At 37.6% G+C, this 27,587-nt stretch overlaps 1 protein-coding gene across 5 annotated transcripts in view; it reads left to right on the forward strand.

Annotated features, from left to right (window-relative positions):
- Positions 1-27,587, forward strand: part of LOC139730641 (synaptotagmin-7-like) — a 283,452-nt gene that overhangs the window by 235,733 nt on the left and 20,132 nt on the right. The window lies entirely within an intron of this gene.

Here is a 27,587-nt window from a genome sequence, read left to right on the forward strand (position 1 = left end):
TTTGGGAGCGAAATTTGACAACTTTTGCAGGTGTACCAGAACTTTGTTTGGGCTTTAATACGTTTACTAAATCCCCTTTGATGACTGCTTTGTCATACTTTTTTTTTATGCCTCCGCCACGAAGTGGTGCCGGAGGCATTATGTTTTCGGGTTGTCCGTCCGTCCGTACGTACGTCCGTCTGCTTTCGTTTACACGATAACTTGAGTAATATTGACTTGAATTCTACCAAACTTGGTTCAAGTATAAAGTATGATGGGGCAATTAGTTGATTTGATTTTGGGTGAAATCCGCCAAAGGTCAAAGGTCAAGGTCAAATCATGAAATTGTATCCTTTTACGCGATAACTCAAGACTGGATCGAGCAAATTTCACCAAACTTTATTGGAGGATGATGTATGATGGGACAATTACTTGATTAGTTTTTTAGTGAAATCGGACTGAGGTCAAAGGTCAAAGATCAAGGTCAAATCCTGAAATTTATCTGTTTACGTGATAACTCAAAACTGGATGAAGCAGCTTTCACTAAACTTGGTCCAAGGATGATGTATGATGGGACAATTAGTTGAGTAGATTTTAGTGACATTGGCAAGAGGTCAAAGGTCAAAAGGTCAAGGTCAAATGCTAAAAATGTTGCTATTTCCCCAATATCTATGCAATGCTCTAAGGTATTTTCTTGAAACGTGGTGTAGACATGTACCATTGCATAAAGATTCTCCAGAGAGAGTTTCATGTCATAAGGTCAAAGGTCAAATGGTCAAAGGTTCGGTGAAAATGTTGTAATATCACTTTTCTCACAAATGGTTCAATGTATCTTCATGGAACTTGGTACATACGCATGTACTGACTGGCAGAGATTATCTAGGGAATTTAGGGGTCATAGGTCGATAGTCATGGGGTCAAAGGTCAAGGTCAACTCCTCAATATTTTACTATTTCCCTCATACACTAGTATATGAAATGCTTGCATTATTAGTTTTCAAACTTGATATATACATGCATTACCTAATGGAGATTCTCCAGGAAATTTCCAGCCAGAATGTCAAAGGTCAAAGGTTAAGGGTCAAAGGCCAGGTTTCAGTGCCCCCCCCCCCCCAAAAAAAAAAAAAAAAATCTATTTTTGTACTGTAATTACACTCTTTCTTCATACCTTGGAAGTTACTCAATGCATAAACTTATAAAAGGGTCCGTCAGAATTCAAGTAAAAATTCTCAATTCCCCAAATATGTGTACCTGCACTCTTCGACAATTATAGCAAACCCAGTTCAAGGAAAGTGAACATTCAAGTTATTTCTGACAAACCTGTCATATCAATATTTTGCCAGTTATGTGAAACTGTCATGGATCACACATTGTGAAGACTTTGTACTATATGCCTACTGGGAGAATCATGCATTATGGCGGAGGCATCAGTCGCCATAGTGACATTTCTAGTTTTTTAATCCAAACAATGCTGTGGTCATCGTCACTCATGCAAGGAAGGATCAGGCAGTGTATTGGTAATGAAGTAGAGAATCAGGAAAGAGGTTTCTGTAGAATCCTCTGAGAATACCATCAATATACCTTATTTCAAGTTCGGTGAGTGGAACCCTCCCTCAGCGTTTCATTGAATATTGCTGATCATGTTCAAATTGAATTTCATACGAGGTTGGAGGTGTTAGGCGAGCTTCGTTTCTGGTGAAAGTGGATGAGAAAAGTGGCCAGTAGAGTTAACGTTATTTGCCAAATTAGGCTGATATTGCAGTGTAATGACCCAACTATTACAAGCCAGGAGGATTTAAAGTGCATAGTCATGCTTCTAGCTTGATCTTACACCGTTGCTCTGGTCATGTAGTGAATCTCACATTTCTTCCTATGTGGCAGTGTGTTGCTCCAATATAAATGCTTATTTTCATCATCAATGCATACCACAAACTTTTTTTTCCCTTTTCATATATTGCATGCAGCTACACAATCCAAATGGTTTTAATTCAATTTTTTCTGCCTTAATCAATGCCAAAACTCCTCACATATTATTCATGTGAATTCAACTGCTGACTGAAATGTGGAAGTTAAAGGTATCAATGGTACATTGTATTTTGGTACCTTTATGGGATATTAGAATTACAGGATGTTCAGACACATTTCTACAGATTTCTTTCTTTAGACAATTTCTACCAAAATGGTATGGCTATACTAAAATGGCATAGCCGTATTGAAAGATTAAAGGAAACCAAAGCCGAAAATATAAATGTGGATTGAGTGAAAGCAGCAATACTAGTGGAAACATCAGTAAAAGTTTTAGGACAAGTGGACAATCAATTCAGAAGTTATGACTTTCTAAACTTTCAGTGCCATCACTGCTGGATAAGCTAGAAGAATACTGCACTTGATGATGTCATTATGGACAACAATACAAAGAAAATTCAACATATTTTCACTCTTCTTACGTAGTGAAAGAGCATGTGACTTCCCTCTTTCAGAAAGCAGGGGGAATAATATTACCCTTATAAAGTATAAGTCAGTAACAAGTCAATGGAGTATGTACTTTTCATGAAAAATTAAATTTTGTGGAATTCTCCCTATATTTTCTTTATATTGTGGTACAAAATGACATCATAAACAGTAGCAGTCTTCTTATCCAGCAATGAAAGCATAGAAGATTTAAGAATTCATAACTTTTGAATTGACTGTCTAATTTTCCTCAAACTTTCACTGATGTGTTCTACTAATATTGCTACTTTCACTCAGTCCACACTTATATTTGTTCTTTGGTTTCATTTTAATGTGTGTGAATGCTGATGAGTGAACATTATATAATGGAATGTTGTACACCTAATGAAGTGCGGGTCAGGGCATCATTTGGATGTAAAACTAAAAATCAAATCAACCTTTTATGTATGTCTGAATGTATGGTGACTATAGACTGGTGTAACTGGGCCGGGCTAACGTGAATGCATGCAAAAGGTGACCATATCTTACCTCTCATTTCCAGCAGTGACCATACCAACATGCGCAGTGGAAAACTGCCCATCTATACGATACTTTTTGTAATCGATCAGGATATCAAGATCCATATGCTATACAATGAAAATTTTATAGAACATTTATATCTTTATTGAGTTTCCATGTAAATATTTAGTGCCTTAACAAAGGGATATTGATTAAATGAGTTGACTGCTTTTCTCACCGAAACGACTATCATTCCAAGAATGACACTCCATCAAAGTGATTGTTTACTGGCCAATTGTATAAATGAAATTATGAAAAAAAAATGCAGACAATTTTGTTGTTTTTTGTGTTTGTGTTTTGTTTTGTTTTGTTTTTGTTTGTTTATTTATTTGTTTCTTGGTGTGTTGTGTTGTGTTGTTGTTTGTTTGTTTGTTTGTTGTTTTTTTTTTTGGGGGGGGAGGGGTCATGAATCTTTCATCCCAAGACAAAAACCTGCCCTTTCTCCAGGGATGTTGAACTACAAGACATCTGACACTTTACCAATATCATGAAGCCTACGCATTATTTGCCTATAATGATAAAATCACTCGAAGCTATTTTGCCAGACATCTACTCATAGCCTTTGTACAAGTCTTTGTAGCTTTCATGTTTTCCCCCTGTTTTATGGCATTGCGTACATCGTTTATTGAAAGGCATATATGGAAAGGCAGCATTGCCTGTTGTACTGTACATTACATTACATGGTCCCTTTATACCAATCAGAGCTGATGTACACCTTTGAAATGTATTGATACAATTTGACTTTGTTTATTTCTATTTCAAGGTGTTTTTCTTTACCGCTTAAACGGGCTGCCCTCTAATGTACTATAGTCTAATCACCCACTTTGGGCATATTATGGGAAGGCATCTGAAGTAGAAGCACAGGAGACTGGTGATGAGAAAAGTCGGGTGGAATTTTTCCATTAGAGACCACTTTCAGTACAGTAAGACAGATTGATGGATGTCAACACTAGCCTTGTCACTCTTAACTCTACCCTTTGCCCTTTCTTTTATCATATAGCTGCGTGCATTTTACAGGACACACAGCTGTGTCATTTACCTGAAAGAAACATTCTCTGGGATATCACAAGGGCCACAGAAAATAGGAAAAATGACAATTGCCAAAAAACAATTTTCTGAAGGTTTTGCCCCAAGGTTCTTCTGAAGAAGTGTGGGGATTGGAGTGTTGCCCCTTTGCCCCACTGGATGCACTATTCCCCCCCCCCCCCCCCCAAAGTATTTACAAATTTCAGCGGAGACGTTATTATGTAATAAGCGCTTTATAGATATTGTGAATTTTTTGTTGTTATTATCAAATTAAAGAATTATGCAGTTGTTTTCTATACCATTTGTACCCATTTGATGTGCAAACATTTTGTTCCACCCTCTCTGTTGGTCCTTATGATAAGTATTACTTAGCACTCTGTATTCCATTGCTGAATATGATTCTAAGCAGGTTTGTTTTTGTATATTACTTTGTGCTGTGTGATGGTCTTGTTTGTCGCTACCTAGCAGATGAAGCATACATTCCAGGTATAGTCCAGCATTTGGGTACTGCAATGTGTGAGGGAGTCAACACTAATTACAGATGCACTCATTTCTAGTATGTTTCAATATGACAGCACATAACCTAATTTTCCTCGCTTATTACATTCTTGGAATCACTTGGCACACTTAATGCAATTAGATAAATGAGTTAACGCTTGTTTTCGTTCGACAAGGCATATCAAACTTTGTGATTTTGGCTGCACTGTAATGACATTGACACACTGCATTGCAGACATTGAGACACTGCACTATCTTGTTGCTTTACATTGAGTCTCGTGTTTGTATATCGGCACACAATTCTGCACATAACGGTATGATTCATTGTAGATTGTCAGGTTTTCATGTGTATGTGCACATGTGATCTGGAATATGATTTGCGTATTACAAGGCATGACTTCCATTTTTTTTCTTTCTATGCCTCCTCCATGAGGTGTCGCTGGAGGCATTATGTTTTTCGGGTTGTCCGTCCATCTGTCCTTCGGTCCGTTTGTCCATCCGTCCATCCTTCCGTCCATCCTGCTCTCTTAGACAATATAGCCATTCATCGAATGCGACGTAGTTCAAGGAAAGTGAATATTGAACACATTTTGTGACAAACATGTCATTTTAATATTTTGCCAATTATATGAAACTGTCATCACACATTGTCAAGACATACCATAGACCTATTCGGAGAAACATGCATTACGGCAGAGGCATACCAGTTACCCTAGCGACATTTCTAGTTTGAGTTTTTAAATTACCTGTCTTCCTTGAGCTGTTTCATCATGCACTTAATCCTCACACATTAACATATTCACTAGTTAGTGCACTTTTTTTGCAATATTTATATGTTCCTTTTGTGCAGATTATTTACTTTCTATTTTCTTGCTTTTTACTTTATGATTTTTCTTTTTATAGATTAAGTGTCATGGTTCAGAATGCTGTAGGAGTGCACGACAACAGGTATTCTGGCATTTCTTGACAAATACAATGTATCTAGATGTTTGATATTAAAAGTTATAGTTTCCTTGTGATTGAATTGCACTCAGTTATTGTGTAGAAAGCCACACAAAAACAACATAGCACACACAAGCAGATAGATTATACAAAGCAGACATCTGCTGCTTTCATTTCCATCTGAAAGCTGACACATTATATTGTGTCAAACACAAATCCTAACAAATAAAAATCTACGAAGTCAACAAACAAGTCAATCTGCCCACAGCAAATGTAAAGCAATGGGTGAATGTGTCCAGTGGTCTAAGAGTAATTAGTGTCACTTGAAGTTTACAGATCATGAGTAAATGCATTTATTGATGATAAATCATACAAAAATATCATGGATTTGCCTATGCCCTTCTTTTAACATATTTTCTACTTGGAATTTGGCAGATGGGATCCCTATAGTATGTAAATGTGCAAATTCCATCTCTTTACATTGTGGAACAATGTGTTGCCATGTTAACATTTTTGGAATGCAATTCATGCAAATTACCAGTGGATTTAGTTAACTCCCTCAGTTTTGAGCATTTGAGTTGAGCTTTAGTACAATTGAGCAATTTAGATTCCAGATGTGCCAAACACATTTTTCAGCAGTGCTGAACAATGTGTTGCCACGGTAACAGCATTTTTCCAATATAAAGCAAATAAAGATATTGTGGATTGAGCTAACTCCCTCAGTCTTTTACCATTTGACTTGAAATTTGGCACATGTCGTCGCTGAATCCACGAACCGGCACAAACCCCGAAAATCACGAAAAAAAACAAATCAAATTTGAGTTTCATTCATTTTTAACATCTATTTGCAAAGGTCTTTCATTTACATGAGTTTCCTGCATTCATGAATGTATTTTCGCTTAATTAATGAAATATTTGATGTCACTAAAGCGACATTAGCCCCAAAAGTCAGAAAAACATTTTCACGAACCGGCATACAGGTGTATGACACTTCGTGAAATTGTAACTTCGAGGGAACGGAAATCCATGAACCGGCACTATCGCGCGCGTGCGCGCACTGACACACAACAAATGGGTCTAGCCACGTAGATGCATCGCTTAGCTACTCCGGCTGGTCCACTGGCCTACATGCAGAGTATCAACCAAGCCGCTTCTGTGCTCACGTTATTGCCCCACCTATCTCTTTCTGCGTACCCTTTGTAAGTTGCGGTCTCTAAAAACCCAAAACCGTTTATTGATAAAACAATCAAGAAAATAATAGTCTAGGAGTAGCTGATTTGTACAGTAAGTCAACGAGGCATTTTGTATAGGCTAACAATTAACATAGGGGTTTTGCGTATCTTGTATATAAACGTCATGTTACTTAAATCCAGACTCTACATGTTACTTTGTTGCTGAAAATAGATGTCATCACTTGTACGAATGAATTTCATGCTCATGAAATCATGTGTTAGAAGATAAAGCTATATATCTACAGCTAGATTTGTAGAGTCTATATAAGTCCATTTTTTTATACGTTCTACTGTACATGCAATTCTAGACTTAATATTTGCAGATAAGAATCTGGTACTGCCAACTACTGGTACTGTGGTAGTTGTACTTGTACCGGTAGGTTGATGAGTAAACAGAGTAGAACTGCACCTATAACTTAGGATATACGACTAAAGATAATATAAAGTTTGGGTACCTCAAAAGTTTCCCTGAGTTTCCTTGTCTTAGTTTGTGTTTCAGGTTAAAGTACCTTTCAAATAACTAACACTGTGAGACTTACTCGCCCCAAAGTGCTCTCATGTCTTAGTAATTATGCAATAATGGTTTCATACCAGAGCAGAGCGGGCTCTGAAAAAATTGGAACGAGCCGTTAGTTTGACTCGACGCGGTACCACGACAATCATTATACACCTATTGTACGAAACCATTATTGCATGATTACTAAGACATGAGAGCACTTTGAGGCGAGTAAGTCTCACATTGTTAGTTATATAATGAAAAGTACTTTAACCTGAAACACAAACTAAGATAAGGAAACTCAGGGAAACTTTTGAGGTACCAAAACTTTATATTATCTACATACAAACCCGGCCATGATTAGCATGGAACTGCAAAACATGCCTAAAGTAAAAGTGTCGCTCTAGTCTAGATCTGAGTTAGATGTGGACTTGTTGATAGGAACATAATGCAAGGCTGAGGACGAGGAATGTCAACCTGCACTGTCAAGCATTTGGTAAACTAATTACAGGGTATTTTTTATAGGGCCTACACATAAAGAGTCCCCTGTTCAAACTGCTTTGTATAATTATAATAGCCTACCTAGGCTAGTCCTAGTCTAGTATAGGACTATAAAGTTCTACATTTAGAAAACAGTCATGTCAGGTCTAGATCCTTTGCCTTCGGTTTTGTTGATGTACATGTACATGATATGCATGCAATTTGTTCACTGCAATTATGCAGATTACGTTTGATGTGTTTATTTATGTTTATTTTCTTTTCTTTTCTTTTCATCCCTAGGTAACACTTGCCATTTCTCCGATGAGCTGAACTAAGTAGAGTGCTGTTTAGCCACACACCCAAGACCAAGAAAATGCCTGAAAACGTTCTGCCAGGTAAAAATCAAAACAGAAATGCTGGAAATGAAGTTGTGGAGATTTAATGATTTAAAAATAGGATGAATCTTCATTCAATGAGATAAAAAATAATCAGCCTGACAAAATATTGAATTCTCTGAAAAGAATTAGCTGGACTACATCTGATGTATGTATAGAGAGAGAGAGAGAAAGAGACAGGAGAGATTTCTCATTAAAATTCTAGAATCGTAATGCAATGCAGATTGAAAGAACTGCACAGAGTAACATCATGTCAACAGGAAACTGTTTCTAAAAAAAAACATAAGTTATTTTATAAAGTCTGTAGTTATGTCAAGGAATAATAGGCACGTGCATTGATGTAACTTATTATTTACAAATCTGGTAATCATTTTTAATTGATCTGATAGGAAAGCCCAATCCATTTGGTGAACTGATTACCGGGTATTTTTATAGGGCCTACACATAAAGAGTCCCTTGTTCAAACTGCTTTGTATAATTATAGCCTACCTAGGCTAGTCCTAGTCTAGCATAGTACTGTAAAGGTCTACAGTGAGAAAACAATCATGTCCGGTCTAGATCCTTTGCCTTCGGTTTTGTTGATGTACATGTACATAATATGCATGCAATTTGTTCACTGCAATTATGCAGATTACATTTGATATGTTTATTTATGTTTATTGTCCCCGCCAAACGAGTTCGAGCAGGGGACTATGAAACGGGCTCCGTACGTGTGTGTGTCCATGCGTCCGTCCGTCTGTCTGTGTGTGCGTCCGTGTGTGATCAAAATCTTCAATTTGCTACTTCTCTGTCATTTATAAGTCAATTTTGATTCTGTTTGCTTTATATGATAGCACTACATAGGAGCTTTGAAACTGCTACACAGAATTTCAGTTGTGACCTTTGACCTTGATTTTTGACCTATATTGTACATTGGCTACAAAATGCTACTCCTTCGCCATTTCTAACCCGATTTCGATTCCGTTTGCTTTATGTGATGGCTGTAGGTGAGGGCTTCAAAACTTCTACACAGAATTTTGACCTTTGACTTCTTTGACCTTTGACCTTGATTTTTGACCTGTATTGTACATTTTGCTACAAAATGCTACTCCTTCGCCATTTCTAACCCGATTTCGATTCCGTTTGCTTTATGTGATGGCACTAGGTGAGGGCTTCCAAACTGCTACACAGAATTTTGACCATTGACTTCTTTGACCTTTGACCTTGATTTTTGACCTATATTTTACATTGGCTACAAAATGCTACTCCTTCGCCATTTCTAACCCGATTTCGATTCCGTTTGCTGTATGTGATGGCACTAGGTGAGGGCTTTAAAACTTTTACACAGAATTTTGACCTTTGACTTCTTTGACCTTTGACCTTGATTTTTTACCTATATTGTACATTTTGCTACAAAATGCTACTTCCGGCGGGGACATATGTGACCGTGCACCTCAAAACGAACATAAAGTCGCATGCACTGGTTTTGCGTGAGGACTGAAAATAAGTGAAATGGGTCAACCTAGCCGAACTTGACTTTTTCATATTTTCTGAAAGAGCGGGTCTTCTTTTACATTATGCTAAAATTTGGTATCATAAAATGGGCAGGAAAGTGTGCTTTTTAGCAGTTTATCTCGAACATTTTTGGTAGTATAGTGTAATTAGGTGTGTCTTTAGAATCCCTTTTTCATTTCTGAAAAACCTTGTCCGCACTCTTCACTTTCAACTCTAATAACTTTTGAAAGGATAGTGCTACTGCTTTGAAAGTTGGCATTAATTATGGACAGAATGTGTTAATGAGGCATTTAAATTTCAATTTAATCTGATAATTCCTCCATTGTTGTTACTCTGGTGGTTTACTTCCTGTTTTTTGTCCCATTCATCGCACAACCAGCACGGTTTGGTAAAGATTGAGAGCTTGAATAGACACTGTACTTCAGAGCCTCTTTTCTCAGTTCACACTTTTCCTGAGTTTGTGCTTTCTTTCCAATATTTAGATAGGTTAGGAGAGTCCATTTAATTTGAGTTATACATCATCTTAAAGCTTAAGGTCTGCTCTTTCAGAATATGGTCTTAACTAAAAATTCATGTCTGGCGACTTTTTGTTTGTTTTGAGGTGCAGGGTCACATATATTACGCCCCGCGTAATTTCTACTTTTCCTTGTTTTCTTTTTTTTTTTTCATCCCTAGGTAACACTCCATTTCTCCGATGAGCTGAACTAAGTAGAGTGCTGTTTAGCCACACACCCAAGACCAAGAAAATGCCTAAACGAAAACGTTCTGCCAGGTAAAATCAAAACAGAAATGCTGGAAATGAAGTTTTGGAGATTGAAAGATTTAAAAATAGGATGAATCTTCATTCATTGAAATCGAAAATGAATCAGCCTGACAGAATATTGAATTCTCTGAAAAGAATTAGCTGGACTACATCTGATGTATGTATATATATATATATATATATATAGAGAGAGAGAGAGAGAGAGAGAGAGAGAGAGAAAGAGACAAGAGAGATTTCTCATTAAAATTCTAGAATCGTAATGCAATGCAGATCAAAAGAACTGCACAGAGTAACATCATGTCAACAGGAAACTGTTTCTAAAAAAACATAAGTTATTTTATAAAGTCTGTAGTTATGTCAAGGAATAATAGGCACGTGCATTGATGTAACTTATTATTTACAATTCTGATAATCATTTTTCAGTTGATCCGATAGGAAAGCCCACTCCAGAGATTTGGTGGTGTGCTGGAATAGTAATGGAGAGACAAACGCTGTTGCCAGCAGAGATTTGCTGTACAGGGCACCACTCAGAGTAGGATCAACTGTCACCATGCCGTGGGAAGGTGTTCAGTGGGAAGGCACAGTCCTCAGCTTTCTCCCCAGAAACTTTCACCGTAAGAAGAATCACGCGTTAGAAACAGTTTGACCTTGAAAGCCTTATTTCTGTAGCTGCCATCTCGCATAGCAGAAGTAGATTGGTCTATGAGTCCAACAGTGCTCATTAGAATCATTTTAAAAAAATTGTTATTAAAATGGCATAATGCAGAGTATTCTGAATTTACAAATTAGTATCAGTTACACTTGTCTGTAAACCTGAAGAGTGCAGGGGAATTTGTATGTTATTTTTCATATACATTTTCATCTTTATAGTCATTTCAAAGCGTATTGGCCTCCAAAAGGGTTATGTATCTGATTTTTTGCCCACTGGAACAGATTGACTGATAACAGACAATTTTAACTGTATATCTGTAATTAGGTAGCCAGGACTTTGGTTGTAACAGCACTGAGAGGAGAGAGTCATCAGACAGTTCTGATACAGACAGCTCACTTACACTGGCTACCATCAGACAAAAACTAAGTAAGCTTTGGCATTGCAGCATTTTACCTCACTTGACCCCTACTGTCACACCACTGATGTGTCTTGATGACTCATCCTGTAAATGGATGCTTCCAGCAGTTCATGGCATATTAAAAACAAATAAACAAATCTTGTCATAGTGTGGGTATGTTTATTCACTGACTGCATGTAGCTTAATCGCTGAAGTTTTCATTGTTTCTATATATGTGAATAATTATAGTCATGTTACTACTGTACTAAGGTGTTTATTTCTTAGAATATTTTGTGATCTTGCTCTTTTCTTCTTCTTCTTCCTCTCTTCATCCTCCTTTTTTTTATCATCATTATATTATTATTGTTACTGTTGCAGTAGTAGTATCATTTCCATAGAAATATCCATATATTACACATTTGATAAATACTCATCAGTTAAATATGTCATACATGAAAATGTTGAGTGCTAATGAATTAAAGTCTAGTAAAGTACATCCAATTGTATTTTCAAATGGCAAATTTTTAACATGGTCTTATTTCACAATGAATACAAAAGTATGAAGAAAAATCAATCCTCAAAATATCCAGGCATTAATGTAGTTGATGGCTTGATCACAATAACAAATTGATTAGATAGATGTTTCTTTCTCAAAATAGGTGACAAGGACTTCACTCTTCCAAGCATTGAGAGGAATCAGTCATCTGACAGCTCTGACCCTGAAAGCTCACTTGCACTGGCTAGTCTCAGACAAAAAATTAGTAAGCATAGTCATTCACATATTCTTTCTTTTTTTTTCACATTGGACTTGTACTGTTAGATTGCTCTGTCATTCTGTAATTTGATGTTTTTTTGTTTTTGTTTTTTGCTAACAGTGTATCATTTCACATATTAAGGAGCAAGTTGTGTGTGGATCAGATGCATATACATTTACTCCGTTCAAGCTGTTGAAAATTTTCATCATATCTGTGTGTATATATTGAAATGTAACCTATTTTATGTGGCATTTTATTAGTTATTTAAAATAGACACATGAAAACTGGTCCAAAATGCTTCAACAAATTACAAATATACTGATTAGATGTCCAAATGAAGAAACCAACCCACCAATAATGTCCCAAAAGTTGCATAAATATTGGATATGGATTAATTGGATTTGGTTCAGACGTATGACAACAAACATTAACATCCAAATTAACAATTTAATTCTTAACGTGCCAGAGAAAACTTAGGTCTATATGGACTTTATGTGTAATATGTGGTGCAAATTTGCGACTTGGGAATATTAAGAGTCAATTGTTTCACATCCAGCATTTTAATGTTATGCTTTCATTTGTATTGGCTTATTTTCCACGATACAGTAAAATTTATTTAATTCACAATGTTAATGTGTAATCCATTCAAATTGATGATAGCTTCAACAATTAACTGGATATCAACTACATTTCTTTCTTTATGGCACACTCCGAAGGACTGAGCAACCCTTCAGCAGACGACTCAAACTTGGGCCAGGAGTATGCAACAGATGATCATATTCGGGAATGTGACAGCTTCTTGTGCAAGGAAGAGATCTGGGCTGCCTGTCACCGATGCAGATGCCTGCTGTGTTTTACACACTTTGAACAGAGTGAAGAATGCCTGAGTCATAATATGGCATTTTTGTTCCAATAACATTGACGTAAGTTTATTTGATATGGATGTATGCTCTTCCTCTACCTCAAATACAACAGGTAAAATCACAACAAATCATGTCCAAACCCATCAGAAATGCAACGGACCTATACAGCAGCACATGGATGATTCACATTTGCAGCTTTCATTATAGTGTAATAGCGAAATTATTGCAGATGACTCTGGCCTGAGCAACGTTCCAGATCTACCACAGGCAAGAGAAGCAGAACTTATCCCAGATGCCCCTGACCACAGCAACGTTCCAGATCCACCACAGGCAAGAGGAGAAGAACTTATCCCAGATGCCCCTGACCACAGCAACGTTCCAGATCTACCACAGGCAAGAGAGGAGGTAGAGCTGATATTAGAGGCGCCAGATGCCCCTCGCTACAGCAACGTTCCAGATCTACCACAGGCAAGAGGAGTAGAGCTTATCCCAGATGCCCCTGACCACAGCAACGTTCCAGATCTACCACAGGCAAGAGAAGCAGAACTTATCCCAGATGCCCCTGACCACAGCAACGTTCCAGATCTACCACAGGCAAGGGAAGCAGAACTTATCCCAGATGCCCCTGACCACAGCAACGTTCCAGATCTACCACAGGCAAGAGGAGTAGAACATATCCCAGATGCCCCTGACCACAACAACGTTCCAGATCTACCACAGGCAAGAGAAGCAGAACTTATCCCAGATGTCCCTGACCACAATAACGTTCCAGATCTACCACAGGCAAGAGGAGTAGAGCTTATCCCAGATGCCCCTGACCACAGCAGCGTTCCAGATCTACCACAGGCAAGAGGAGTAGAGCTTATCCCAGATGCCCCTGACCACAACAACGTTCCAGATCTACCACAGGCAAGAGAAGCAGAACTTATCCCAGATGCCCCTGACCACAGCAACGTTCCAGATCTACCACAGGCAAGGGAAGCAGAACTTATCCCAGATGCCCCTGACCACAGCAACGTTCCAGATCTACCACAGGCAAGAGGAGTAGAACATATCCCAGATGCCCCTGACCACAACAACGTTCCAGATCTACCACAGGCAAGAGAAGCAGAACTTATCCCAGATGTCCCTGACCACAGTAACGTTCCAGATCTACCACAGGCAAGAGGAGTAGAGCTTATCCCAGATGCCCCTGACCACAGCAGCGTTCCAGATCTACCACAGGCAAGAGAAGCAGAACTTATCCCAGATGCCCCTGACCACAGCAACATTCCAGATCTACCACAGGCAAGAGGAGAAGAACTTATTCCAGATGCCCCTGACCACAGCAACGTTCCAGATCTACAACAGACAAGAGAGGAGGTAGAGCTGATATTAGAGGTGCCAGATGCCCCTCGCTACAGCGACGTTCCAGATCTACCACAGGCAAGAGAAGCAGAACTTATCCCAGAAGCCCCTGACCACAGCTACGTTCCAGATCTACCACAGGCAAGAGAGGAGGTAGAGCTGATATTTGAGGTGCCAGATGCCCCTCGCTACAGCAACGTTCCAGATCTACCACAGGCAAGAGAAGAGGGAGAGCTGATATCACATGCTCCCGACTACAGCAACGTTGCAGATCTGCCGCATGTAGGAGAAGAAGTAGAGCTTGTCCCAAATGCCACTGGCCACATCAGTGTTGCAGATCTACCTCTAGCAAGAGGGGAGACAGAGTGTATCCAAGATGCTATGAAGGAAGTTCAACCAGAAGATTTTCACGTAGATGGCGAAACTTCTCTACCTCTGACTGAAAAGTTGAAAAAACCTCCCAACAGCAGGAATTTGAATGTGAAGATACATAGGAACAAAGGGGACGCCTATTCTACAGAAAAAACAGACAGGAAGATTCCTGCAAGAAGGGATATTCCATTTTCTACAAAATGTAGCCACAGCTGTAATCAGTGTGACTTCAAGTGCATGGAGTTTACACTGGAGGAGCGTAAAACTGTGAGACAGGCTTTCTTTGACCTCGCTGATCTCCAACTACAACGTGAGTGGAGAGCAAGGCACGTCGATATATCTATGGCTGATAAGCAGAAACATCTGTCCTGCTATCTTCCTTCATCTCATGCTTTGCATCAAAAGCAAATGGTGTGTAAGGCCATATTCATGAACACTGTTGGAATCACAGCACATCAGATACGCACTGTCACCAACAAGATTCGACCTTCTGGTGTGATAGAAAAGGATAAGAGAGGCGGAAGACAGCAGATCAACAAAAATCGAGATGAAGCCCTAAGACAGGAAGTAACTGACCACATCTATCGTTTTCCAAGGGTTGAATCACATTACTGTCGGTCTACATCCACTTGCCAATATCTTTCATCAGATTTGACACCAGCCACCATGTACAGGATGTACAAGTCAGAACACCCTGAAGGTGCATCTATTACGTTTTATAAGTCAGTACTACAGTTCTTGAATCTGAAATTCCATCGACCTAAAAAAGACCTCTGTGGTCTTTGCGATTCCTACGTGAGAGGCTCATTCACTAAAAAGGAAGCTCTTCATGATGAATACAGTGCTCATATCAGTGAGAAAGAAATAGTTTGCAAAATCAAAGAAGAAGCCAAGATCAAGGCTGGGAGATCTGATGATTTTTGCGCTGCAGTATTTGACTTGCAACAAGTCATGTATCTTCCCCAGAGTCAGAGGTCAGAAATCTTCTATAAGAGAAGACTATCGAATTATAACTTTACCGTTTTCAATCTTGGTACAAAGGAGGGAGTATGAAGGACAGACACGAAGAGGTGCATGTGAGGTTGCCTCAAACTTGCATAGGTTTCTCATGGAGAAAGACTCAGAAGGAGTCAGGGAAGTCGAGTTTTTTGCAGATGGGTGTGCAGGGCAGAATAAAAATTCCATAATCCCGACAATGATGTTGTCACTTGTCAAGAACTCCTCATGTGTTGAAAAGATGGGTCTTAACTTTTTGGAAACCAACCACGGCCAGTCAGAGGGAGACTCAATGCACAGTACGATAGAGAGAAGACTGAAGCAGCAGACTGAGGTATTTCTACCTGCTCAGCTAGCGAGCATATGTAGGATGGCCAAAGAAAAGCCACCCAAGTACAGGGTTGTATCTGTGAAGTCTTCAGATGTGAAAGACTGGAAAACCTTCAGTCAGAAGAAGGGAGTATTGAGAGTTCGGTCAGCGGATGATGGCACAGAAATCGACTGGACAAGACTCAAGGCCCTTAAAGTCTTGAAGCAAGAGGAATGTACAATCTTCTTCAAGAATTCTCACCATGAAGATGTCTTCCATGCACTCAGAATTGGAGGAACAAGACGCAACTCTAATGATCAGGACTGGGATCAAACTCCGCAGAGTCTGTATGAAGAAGGCTCTCCAAAGTTGTCACAAGAAAAGTATGAGGACTTGATGGCTCTATGTTCTGGACCTACCGCAGTCATGGCCCACCCAGATATTCAGTGGTTTTATCGTCAACTGCTACACTAAAAAAAAATTAGAAGAGTCAACCAGAATGACACATAAACGTATAAGTGTTCATGGATTAGTATTATTTTGAGATGCTGACCAACAAGGGATAATCATTTAAATTTGTGTGATGTTGCTAGGTTCCTTGCGTAGCACATGTCTATCCATCTTAAACGTTTTCCGCAGGAGAGCATTTTTCATGCCATCCATTTGCCTTAGGTCTGCAACATTGAATTCCATCTTTGGATAGTTGGTTTTTGGATAGAAAATAATAAAGATCCGCTAATACACATTGTGTGTAAACAAAAATAAGGGACTTCACAATGTCGTTCTGTGTTATACTATACAGCGCTCTGAACCATATAGTCATGTAGATAGAAGACAGTTTGGTAAATTTTCTGCTGATCTTAATGCCTAACTGCTGGGAGTTCCACGCTTTGTTCAACCTGCTGAAAGCATTTCTGGCCTTGATTAGTCTTTTTTTTAATGTCCGTATGGAGTGTCCCACTCGCGCATGCACAGTCATTGGTGCTTAGAAAATCTCCACGATCAAATTTTACAGGTTTGTTCTGAGGTACATTGATTGTCGTGACTATTTTTTTTTCACGTCTACCATCAGGCCTACCTGCTTGGCGACGGTATGAGTATGTAATTGAGTTGTTTTCTCTTTAATGTTGTTATGACAATGAAAGACTGGACCTAGTTCATTAGGACAAGTCCAAATCTAGTGTCAAGAGGAGAGTACATCTGATGTCCCCTCTCTGTGCTCCAGTTATTTATGGCATATAACCCAGTCAATGGTAATGTTAAATGAAAATGCCGATATCACAGTGCTTTGACTTTCCTCTGTCTTTACTTGGAACTTATACTATAGTCACTGTGTCTGAATTTATCTGCTGGTGTACATTTATAGAAGCTCTGAACGATAAGAATCGATTCTTGAGAAATTCTGTAACCATCATAGTATAATCAATATAATGTCTCTGTGAATACTATCAAATGACAAATTAAATGAAAAAATATGGGTCATTCTCAGGAGTAGGCAATTATGTCAAGGTCATAGTGATGGTGATTTGACAGGCAATATTGATTCCTCGTAACAATTTCCATTTTTGGTTTGTATGTGTTTCTTTTAAAAGATCGTGGTGAAATCACATTAGAATAATGTACTCTGTTTTGGTTTCTTCACTCGCATTTATGGTTTTGAATGAAACACGATTGAAGGTAAGGGATAGAAACAAGGATGCAAACAAAGAGGGGGAAAGGTTTTGATAAGATATGTTAAGTGTCACTTAAGTATCAGCAAAATGACATTTTTTTTTTAATAGGTTAACCTGGTTACCTAAATTGAGACATAAACTATTCAATTGATTTCTGGGGTCAATAATAGAAGCAACTGATGATAAAATAAATCAATAGATAATTTATGATACAAATGATGAAAAACTGCATAATATTGAGTGTTCACATATCATTGCCTAGGTAAACTACTCTTATGATTTAGATCAAAATAGCTACTTCTATGGTAACAGTCTACTTGTAAACAGGTACAGTGCCAGAAGCAAAAACAGTCACCTAGTTTCATGGTGTCAATATCATTTACAGAAATATGTACAGAAAATAATATACAGAAATATTTGCAATGTAAAGAACCACAGAAATATAATTACATGTAAAATTTGATTGCGTTTAAACGAATCTGAATGTGAAAAGTGTGATACTTGATGAAATATCAGAACTGATAATTTCCACGTAAATCTATGGTAAAAATATCAGTTAGAAATTCATCTGTATGAAATCTTTAGCATTACATGTGTAGATAACTATGTAAAGTGTTTATGTAACAATATTTTTTTATGCACTAGAAGGAATGTTTACTTTGAAGAGGACGTTATTTCTGAAGTCAAAATAAATCATTCTTAAACAACAGTCAAGTTTAAGAAGAAAAACTTATCTTTAATTCGTGCATAGAGAATATCCAGTAACTGATTTTGGAGTAAGAAACGAGATTGATATTATGCATATTTGGAATGAAAATGAAATTTCTTTTTGACAGAGAGTTGAGAGCAGCGAGAACAATAAATTTTATAATCGGTTCCGAAAGAGTAGAGATGACTAGTATTTAATTTGATGATAAAAATGATCCTTCATTTCTTGGTCAGAGTTGGATAGAAGAAATACTAAGTAATATTTTATTTCATAAAGGTAAAGGAATATTGTATAAAGGTACAATGCAATATATTATTTCATTGTGATATGGGTACTTCGAAATTGTCATGTTCATTAGAACATACAGTATATGTTAATAACGTTAAGATTTCTTTCATGACGGGAAATATTGTTACTTTAGATTATGATTGAATGAACTACTGTCTGTCCTCGAGGTAATATGAAATCTAATCTTAACAGCTTCTTATTTGACAGCAGTTTTGCTTATATATCTATCGTTATGAAATACCATAGTAATGAACTTTGAATTTGGCTGAAAATGAAATGTGGAAATCCGTTTAATGAAATGTACAACTTATGATACTTAGAAACAATACAACATAATTGTAGTAATGAATGTATATAATCAAACCATTATCTTTGTCTGATTTCTTTTTAGCTGTTCTGCATGAATGAAATGTTGACTATAATCTAATAAGAAATAAATGTCATTTGTTAAAAAAAAAAGAATGTGTATTTCTTCCTTTAATGAATGATTGAATATAATACAGGATTTGAGAGTGCTTGAAAATGTCATTATTTGTCGAAGAAGCAAATGTAAAGGGTGATGATGATGATGATGATGATTGAAAGAGAAGGAGTGATGGAGAGAGGAGGGGAGTACGAGGGATTGTGTGAATTCTAATTTGATATCAATGTACGTCTGCATGCCTATTAAAATGAGTCAGGAATTTCTTCATTTTCGTAAACAAGCAAGTGCATGAAGAACATAAAATATAAAAGGCTGCCTTTCTGTTTAAATGAATATTGAAAATACGTAATGAAAAATACAAAAAAGAAGTGAAGATCTAAACACGAAGCTCCATGATCTAAATAAGAACAATACTTTTATCCATGGATATTAGATTTACAATGCCAAGAGCACAGTGCTAGGATTACTAGAAGAGCTAATTGTAATTTACACTTTTCTTAGTGAAATAACCTTCACCAGAAATAAGTTTGAAAGCCATGTGCCGTTTCGTGAATTTATTGGGTGCTGTTCGTTATTCCGAAAGTTCACTATTCCGACGGTTCGTTATTCGGAAAGTTCACTATTCCGAAGGTTCGTTATTCCAAAGGGTCGTTAATCTGAAACACACAAATTCCCTATACCTAGAGGTTCGTTAATCCGAAAAAGAAAAGGGGTTTGATAATCCGAACATTTGCGGCGTTATTCCGAAGGTTCGTTAATCAGAAAATGAAATAGGGTTCGCTATTCCGAAGGTTTTCATCCGAAATGATAGGGTATAGGGTCCGTAAAGAACCTTCGAAATAGCGAGTTTTGTTTCATTTTCGGATTAACGAACCCCCGGAATAACGAACCTCTTTTCATTTTTGGATTAATGAACCTTTGGACTAAAGAACCTTCGGAATAACAAACCTTCGGAATAACGAGCTGTTACCAATTGAGTTTGCGGAGAATCCTGAACGAAATGAAAAATTAAAATAAAAAGGATAAAATAAATAAATAAATAAAATAAATAAAAACGCTATGTGCGGCACAAGCGCAGGTGTGCCGGTTCGTGGATTTATTTTGCGGAGAATCCTGAACGCCATGTGCGACACTAAGCGCTGTGTGCCAGTTCGTGGATTTATTTTGCGGAGAATCCTGAATGCTATGTGCAACACTAAGCGCTGTGTGCCGGTTCGTGGATTTATTTTGCGGAAAATCCTGCACGCTATGTGCGACACATAGCTAAGCGCTGTGTGCCAGTTCGTGGATTTTTTAGTACCTAGTCTGGAGGTTTCACAAAATGACACACAACTTTATAGCCTTACTGTGTGCATATTTTGCATCACTGGGAGTATTTTTATGTATAGCAAGAAAGAGCAGATTCTTCTCATACGTCATATTGAAATTTATTGAATATCAAATCCATTAACATATCTTACTAATAGTTTGAAAAAACAGAAATCTTTAAATGCGATTTACTCGAAATGTACTTCGCGCACCAGCGGTGCACGTGTGCTGGTTCGTGGAATCAGCGACGATGTGATCCCTATAGTATATAAGTGCACAAACTCCATCTCTTTTCATTGTTGAACAATGCATTGCCAGGGTAACCAGATTTTTTTAGTTCAATTATCTTCTTTTTTTTTAGTATTTAGGAATGAGTTAACTCCTTCAGGTTTGGGTGGGGGTATTAATCACATTCAGTAGGTGTTTTCACATCAGCCCGATAAAAATCCAAGCTCGAGATATTTTTTGCGATTGAGAATTTCATTTCTTATTCAAATCAGCCCGAAGAGAATTAGCCCGAATTTTTTCGAGCTAATTCGACAGCTAAGTATGTGCAAACAGCATCAGTAATGTGTATGCCCTCTCAAAAATTCCTCATGATTTGTGTGCAGTTTGCCGCGATCGATCGAGTCACACATGCTAGGCATGATGGGATGCATTGCGCTAATTTCTCGAGTCGTTTTCACATTATCAAATAGCGCGCTACTATCCCGCTATTTCAGAAATTTCCCGAGTTGGACTCGAGAAATTTTCTCGATCAGAGCGATACAATTAGCGCGCTAATTTGTGTTCACATTATCAAATAGCGCGCTATTTCGCTATCGGGGTAATTTCTCAAGTCAAAAAATAGCGCGCTATTTCGAAACATCGGGCTGATGTGAAAACGCCTAGCGATAGTTCTAGTTTTGTTATGTGAGGGGAAAAAAAACCCTCGACCATGAGGGGCTTAAAGCACTTAGCTGAACAGAAGATATCATGTCTTATGCTTGATATAGAAAACATTGAATACAGTAACTATACAGTTTGTGAACACACACCTTGGAAGTGCCGAGAGTCTTGAGAAATTTACAGCTTTTCAGCATTTGTAAAAGTGGATATTTTCATGTAACTAATTTTTCGTGCTCAGCTGGGTAAGAAGAGTTTTTCGTGTTTTTAATTCCACAGAATCGAGACATCAACTGCTGGAACATATGGCAAGCAAAAATAGTCGCATGCTTTTATTTTCTTGCTAGTTTCTGGTTGTGCGGAATGTGCGAAAATTTCAACACCGCGAAAGTTTCCACTTTTACAGTATTGAGTGACATTGAAAGTGTCTATGCAGCTGAAGTTAGTTTTGGCATTTAAGATCATCGTGACTTTCCAGGGTATTTAATGTCCTGTTTACCTTTGGGAGCAGTGATTTAAAAAATGTTCAAGATATCACATTTAATAATGCATATGTGTAGGTCTGTTGTGTCACAAAACATCCTACCATATAAAATTTTTGCATTAAAGCCTAAAATAAGTGTATAAGGAGATAGCAGTGTTCTTCTCATTAAAACGTAACTGTAGACGGTTTAGTCTTGAAACATTCTTATCATAACTATTGTTCACACTTTGTGTATTTAACAACACATTGATTATGTGGATTCAAATTTTAACAGTGGTTGTTTCTATCCCTGACTCACATTTTAGAACTATTTTAAAGCACTAATGCTGGGTTTTTGTTTCATCTGCAAATGGTAGATTATGCCTTTAAAGAAGCATATATCTGACTTACACCGCTGTCACAGAGGACTTGTTTGTTGATGGTTAGAACAGAGTCTTTATTTTAAAAGTTAAGTACATTCTATTTGCATACCATTGAAATACGAACAAAAAAGAAGTTGTTGCTAGATCATCTCTTTTTCTGTTCTGTGTTGTTTGTTTTTTTTTTTTTGTTTTTTTTTTTGGTTGATAAAACATGCAATGTGTCAGTCACTCCTACTCTACACTAGAGATCCTTGTGGGATTGTTACAAACCTGTGTCATGAGGGCTAAAGAGGTATAGGTAACACTTAGCATCTTTGAAAGTGTTGTGTTTCGAGATACACACCACCATGCCTTGTGCTGCCTCCCGGTCTGTTAGGCTTTGTGCACTGTGAATGAATCCTTAATAGGGGAAATGCAGACTATTCTGGAAGGACTTGTGAAATGTTAATTGGTCCAAATGTAATCTGTCTCCCAGCGATGACTGAAAGAGAGATGTTGTGAAGGGAAAAAAGTCTTGATTTGTGCAGTCCGCCTGTCTGGGATCTCATCTTAAATGACCAAAGGATTATCTAGGGATGGAGTGGGATTCCACCACAAGTGGACTGTGACTGCCTGGGACTGAATTTTATCCTTCCCTCTAGTGGTTCATTCATCAATTATGCTCAATTTGTGGGCCCTTTCCACACTAGACAGAGATAGGTATCAGACATAATGGGATTCAATACTGGATAACATTGCAATTTATGGATGAGAGTGGAAAACATGATCCCAGGGAAGATTCTGAGACTTCTCTCCTTCAAATTTACCCAGTGAATCAAAACCTTGCAGTAGGGATATTTTACCCCTTGTGAATGTTGGAAAATCGGCCATTATGTCATTGCTTTAGGTTTCAAGTGTTTCAGGGTTACTCTTGACAGCTTGCAGTCATTCTTTTTACTTGATGATGTGTACAATAACAAACATTTTAATAGTAAAGATTAAATTTTAATCGTCACAAACAGAATTATTAATAAAAAATCTTATGTCTTCAGGGGACAGGGAATATTCCATATGTATGTAATGTTGATAATCATTGATTAGAAATAATTTTCAAATGGAGGAAATATTGCTCTGATAATCACATACAACAAGGATAAACATTTGCTACCTCACATTGAGTGATGTCATAGCATTTGAAAAAAAGAAGAACTCACATTTTTAACCAGATGATACTGCCAACATCCAGGGTCCAATCAAATATTACTTTCATTGCTGTCTCACCCTTGAAACTGTATCTCTTGCTGCTAATATCAGCTTGATGGTAATATCAAATTGTGCTGGTCATGGTAACCACTGTTCCCTGACAGTGGCTAGAGAATGTCCCATTACCATGGTAACAAGGTGGCATGATTAGGTGTCTGATTGTCACAGGTTTGATTGCAGTGGATGGGTACAAACACTTTGCTGTAGAGAGTCAATACAGTGGTGGTAGGATAGCTAGATAGTGCCAAAACAGTTACCAATGCCATGGACAGATTTTCATGCAGCAAACTCATGTTCCTTTGATATCTTATTTCCATTAAGAATGTGCATGGTATGAATGGCATATTTGCTCTCATTTTTTCTGTATTTTATGTGCAAGGTGTAGGAAAGCATGTATTGCAATATTGATACTGTCAGTGAGCCCTCTAAACTGCTAAATTGATGCATGCCTGCAGGCTGTCACTTTGTGATGTTTTAGGAGAGTGTTGCAATGATCGACTCCCTGATTACATAGTGAATGTCCATTTTTTAATCTTTTTGTTTATAAGTTGTGTTATATTTGTATGTATTGTTAGGATGTGGTAGAGGGGTAAAGGGAACATTTGATGACCTCATGAGAAGAAGTGTTTAATCTTTGTCTTGTGATATTGTGCATTGTTTGTGAGATGGTGCTTGCAGTGTATTCAGTCACATTTGATCCAAAATGGATTGTATGGCTGTTCCCCAGGCACAGCCTGTAACATCACCTTTGAGTTGTTTACCAACATAATAGGCCTGAAATCATGAAGGTGGTATAAATCTAAACCATGGTTTATGCAAATTTCTTCTGCTTAAATATTATATTGACAGATTGCGTATGCCAACAGACGTCCAGTAGTGAACGCGCGTTGTACATGCACGTCAGAGATACGCCTATTTCACACTTATTCTAGACCATGGTCTAAATGTAAACTACCTTCATGAATTTGGGCCACAGTGTCTGAGACACAGAGTTTCTTTGAAGGGGTTTTTATGCCTCTGCCATGATGTGTCGCCAGAGGCATTATGTTTTCAGGTTGTCCGTCCGTCCGCTGGCCGTCCGTCCATCTGTCCATCTGTAATCAATTTTGTGGACAGAGTAACTAAAAAACCTTGTGAGGTATCCTAATGAAACTTGGTATGTACCGCTATATGTATGAGTGGGCGAAGTTGTGTCTATCAACTTCTGGATCCACATGTTCAAGGTCAATTGTTCAAAATTTCACAATTTCCCCCAAATCTATGCAATGCCTGAAGGTATTTTCTTGAAACTTAGTGTGTACATGTACTACCAAATAAAGATTCCCAAGAGAGAGTTTTGGGTCATGAGGTCAAAGGTCAGGTAGAAATGTTAAAATTTCATTTTTTTTCTCCATATCTCGCAAATGGTTCAAGGTATCTTCATTGAACTTGGTACATATGCATGTACTGACTGGCAGTGATCATCTAGGGAATTTGGGGGTCATGGGTTAAAGGTCATGGGTCAAAGGTCATGGGTCAAAGGTCATGGTCAACTTCTCAAAATTTCACTATTTCCCGCATTTCTGCAATGCCTGCAGGAATTTTCGTGAAACTTAATATATATACATGTATTACCCAACACAGATTCTCTGGGAAGTTTCTTGCCCAAAGGTCAAAAGGTCAAAGCTCAAGTGGAAGAGCTGAATTTAACTTCTTCCATATCTCGAAAGTGATTCAAGGTATCGTCATGAAACTTAGCACATATTTATGCATGTTCTAACTGACAATGATTCTCTGAGGAATTTTGGGGTCATAGGGTCAGTGGTCAAGGGTCAAAGGCTAAGGGGCTAAAATGCCAAAATTTTACTATTTAATACTAAAAATTATACTTTTTCTCCATACCTTGAATATCACTCAATGCATAAACTTGTCAAAGGGTCAAAATTCAAGTAAAAATCATCAAATCCCTAAATACACGTACCTGCACTCTTACGGAATATAGCAAACCTAGTTCAAGGAAAGTGAACATTCAACACATTTGTGACAAACCTGTCATTTTAATATCTTGCCAATTATGTGAAACTGTCCTCACACATTGTCAAGACATTGTACTATTAGGAGAACCTTGCATTATGGCGGAGGCATACCAGTCGCCATAGCGACATTTCTAGTTTTTTTTTCTGTCTAATTTGACAGATCAGCAGTAAAATGAGAGTAACAGAATACTGAGTGAATCTTAGCGTGAATGCTTTTAAGTTTTGAATGTGGATGTGAACTGATAGATTAATCTCCTTGTAATTTCAATGATATTATTTTATGTAAAAAAAAAAATGCATTTTGTCATGGATATTTTACTTACATCTCATGATTCAATTCTTCAGATTATTTTTCAGGTGATATTATATTATCCTATTGCTATCCTCCTGCCACACTCTCAGTTTGTTTTGCCACTCTGTTGTTTTGCAGGAATTTATTGAAAGGGAACCTTAAATCTTAACCCGTTGAGGACGAGTCCCAAGTACACTCGGGCAGGTGTCTATGGGAAATGCATGTTGTAGTAAAATCGGTCCATCCTCAACTGGTTAAATTGCAGCCAAGTCGTTACTGACATTACAAACAGGCAAATGTTAGATCTTGCGGGAAGACATGATTACAAGATAATTGCATTTCAAGATTCACAACTTCTGTAAATGTACATGATTTTTTTTTTCTTTTCAATCCAGTGTATCAATTACTTGATAGTGATGAAAGTAGAATTAAACCTAAATATGACTTTGTAAATGTACTTGGTTTTAAACCAGTAATACTATAGTATCGATGCAAAGTAGTTCATTCATTCGGTTTGTAAAATGATGTATTTTGTGCATTGTACATATCTTGTGTACAACATTACAAACCAAATATTTCATTCAGCCATTAATTTTGTGCGTTATACATAATGATGTTGCTTACTTTCAGGCGAGGCATTATAAACCGGTGAATGTAACATAACTGCCACACTACAAATGTACATAGCACATTGCAACCCTTACAAGTGGTATGCGCAAAATACATTGTGTACATTCGCTGTTCTGGCCAGTGGAATTATACATATATATTCCTTTAAGTTAATGACTTTCTTCTTCTTCTTTATACATGAAGTTAGCCAATGATGTTCATAGTTCAACATGGTCTGAAAGATCCCTACATGTGTGCTTGAATTGTTTATTATAGGTGCTTGCTTTTAACCCGTTCCTCACTGGAACATGGAATACCATGCTCCCAAAATGTAGACAAGAGTGCTTGCATTCATGGCCTAAATTCATGTTTATTTGTGTTATGCTGCCATAGAATTGCGGGAGGAATGGGTTAAACATAAGAAAACTACGCATGACTAATGTTACATGCCAATACATTTCTGATCGTATGGAAATGATCAGTGCTTGGGTAATATTAGGCGTTTTCACATCGGCCTGATGTTTCGAAATAGCGCGCTATTTTCTGACTTGGGAAATTTACCCGATCACGAAATAGCGCGCTATTTGATAATGTGAACACAAATTGATTGAGAAAATTTCTCGAGTCTAACTCGGGAAATTTTCTAAATAGCACGATAATTAATGCGAACTAGCACGCTATTTGATAATGTTCAGGCTGATGTGAATAGGAAATGAAATAGCGCGCTAATTTGGGATCGCGAAAAATATCTCGAGCTTGGATTTTTATTTGGCTGATGTAAAAACGCCTATTGATTTGAGACTTATTTCAATAGTCATACAGTTCTAAGAATACATAATATCACCTCATTAAAGCAGATTATGATGAAAATCATAACTCGCTGTGTACATAAAATGAATGAAGATTACAAATATGACACAGGATAATAGGTCTACCCAGTCCTCATCCCCTCCATAGCATTGGTCAGTTTGTAAATTTCTAAAGCACCAGATTTCAAGTTTATACTCAAAATGAAATTTGATTCACCAGAACAGTAAACTTCTGGTGCTGTGTTACTATTTGCGTAACAGGTTTTACAAAGTGGCAAATCATTTGCTACTTTGTAATACCACAAATAGCAGCATTTTTGAACATTTGCTTCTACTGTGAATATGTGATTTTGTGACATTTGTGATTTAATATTTTGATGATAGATAAAGTTTTATATGGACATTTAACAATTGGGGAGTATTTGAATAATTGACAAAAATTTGAAGATTTGGGCAGCTTATTAAGTCACTGATGAGCTGGA

This window comes from Diadema antillarum, unplaced genomic scaffold (genome assembly GCF_040938485.1).
Source record: "Diadema antillarum isolate AM-2024a unplaced genomic scaffold, OU_Dant_1.0 seq00000324_RagTag, whole genome shotgun sequence".
Classification (NCBI taxonomy): Eukaryota; Metazoa; Echinodermata; class Echinoidea; order Diadematoida; family Diadematidae; genus Diadema; species Diadema antillarum.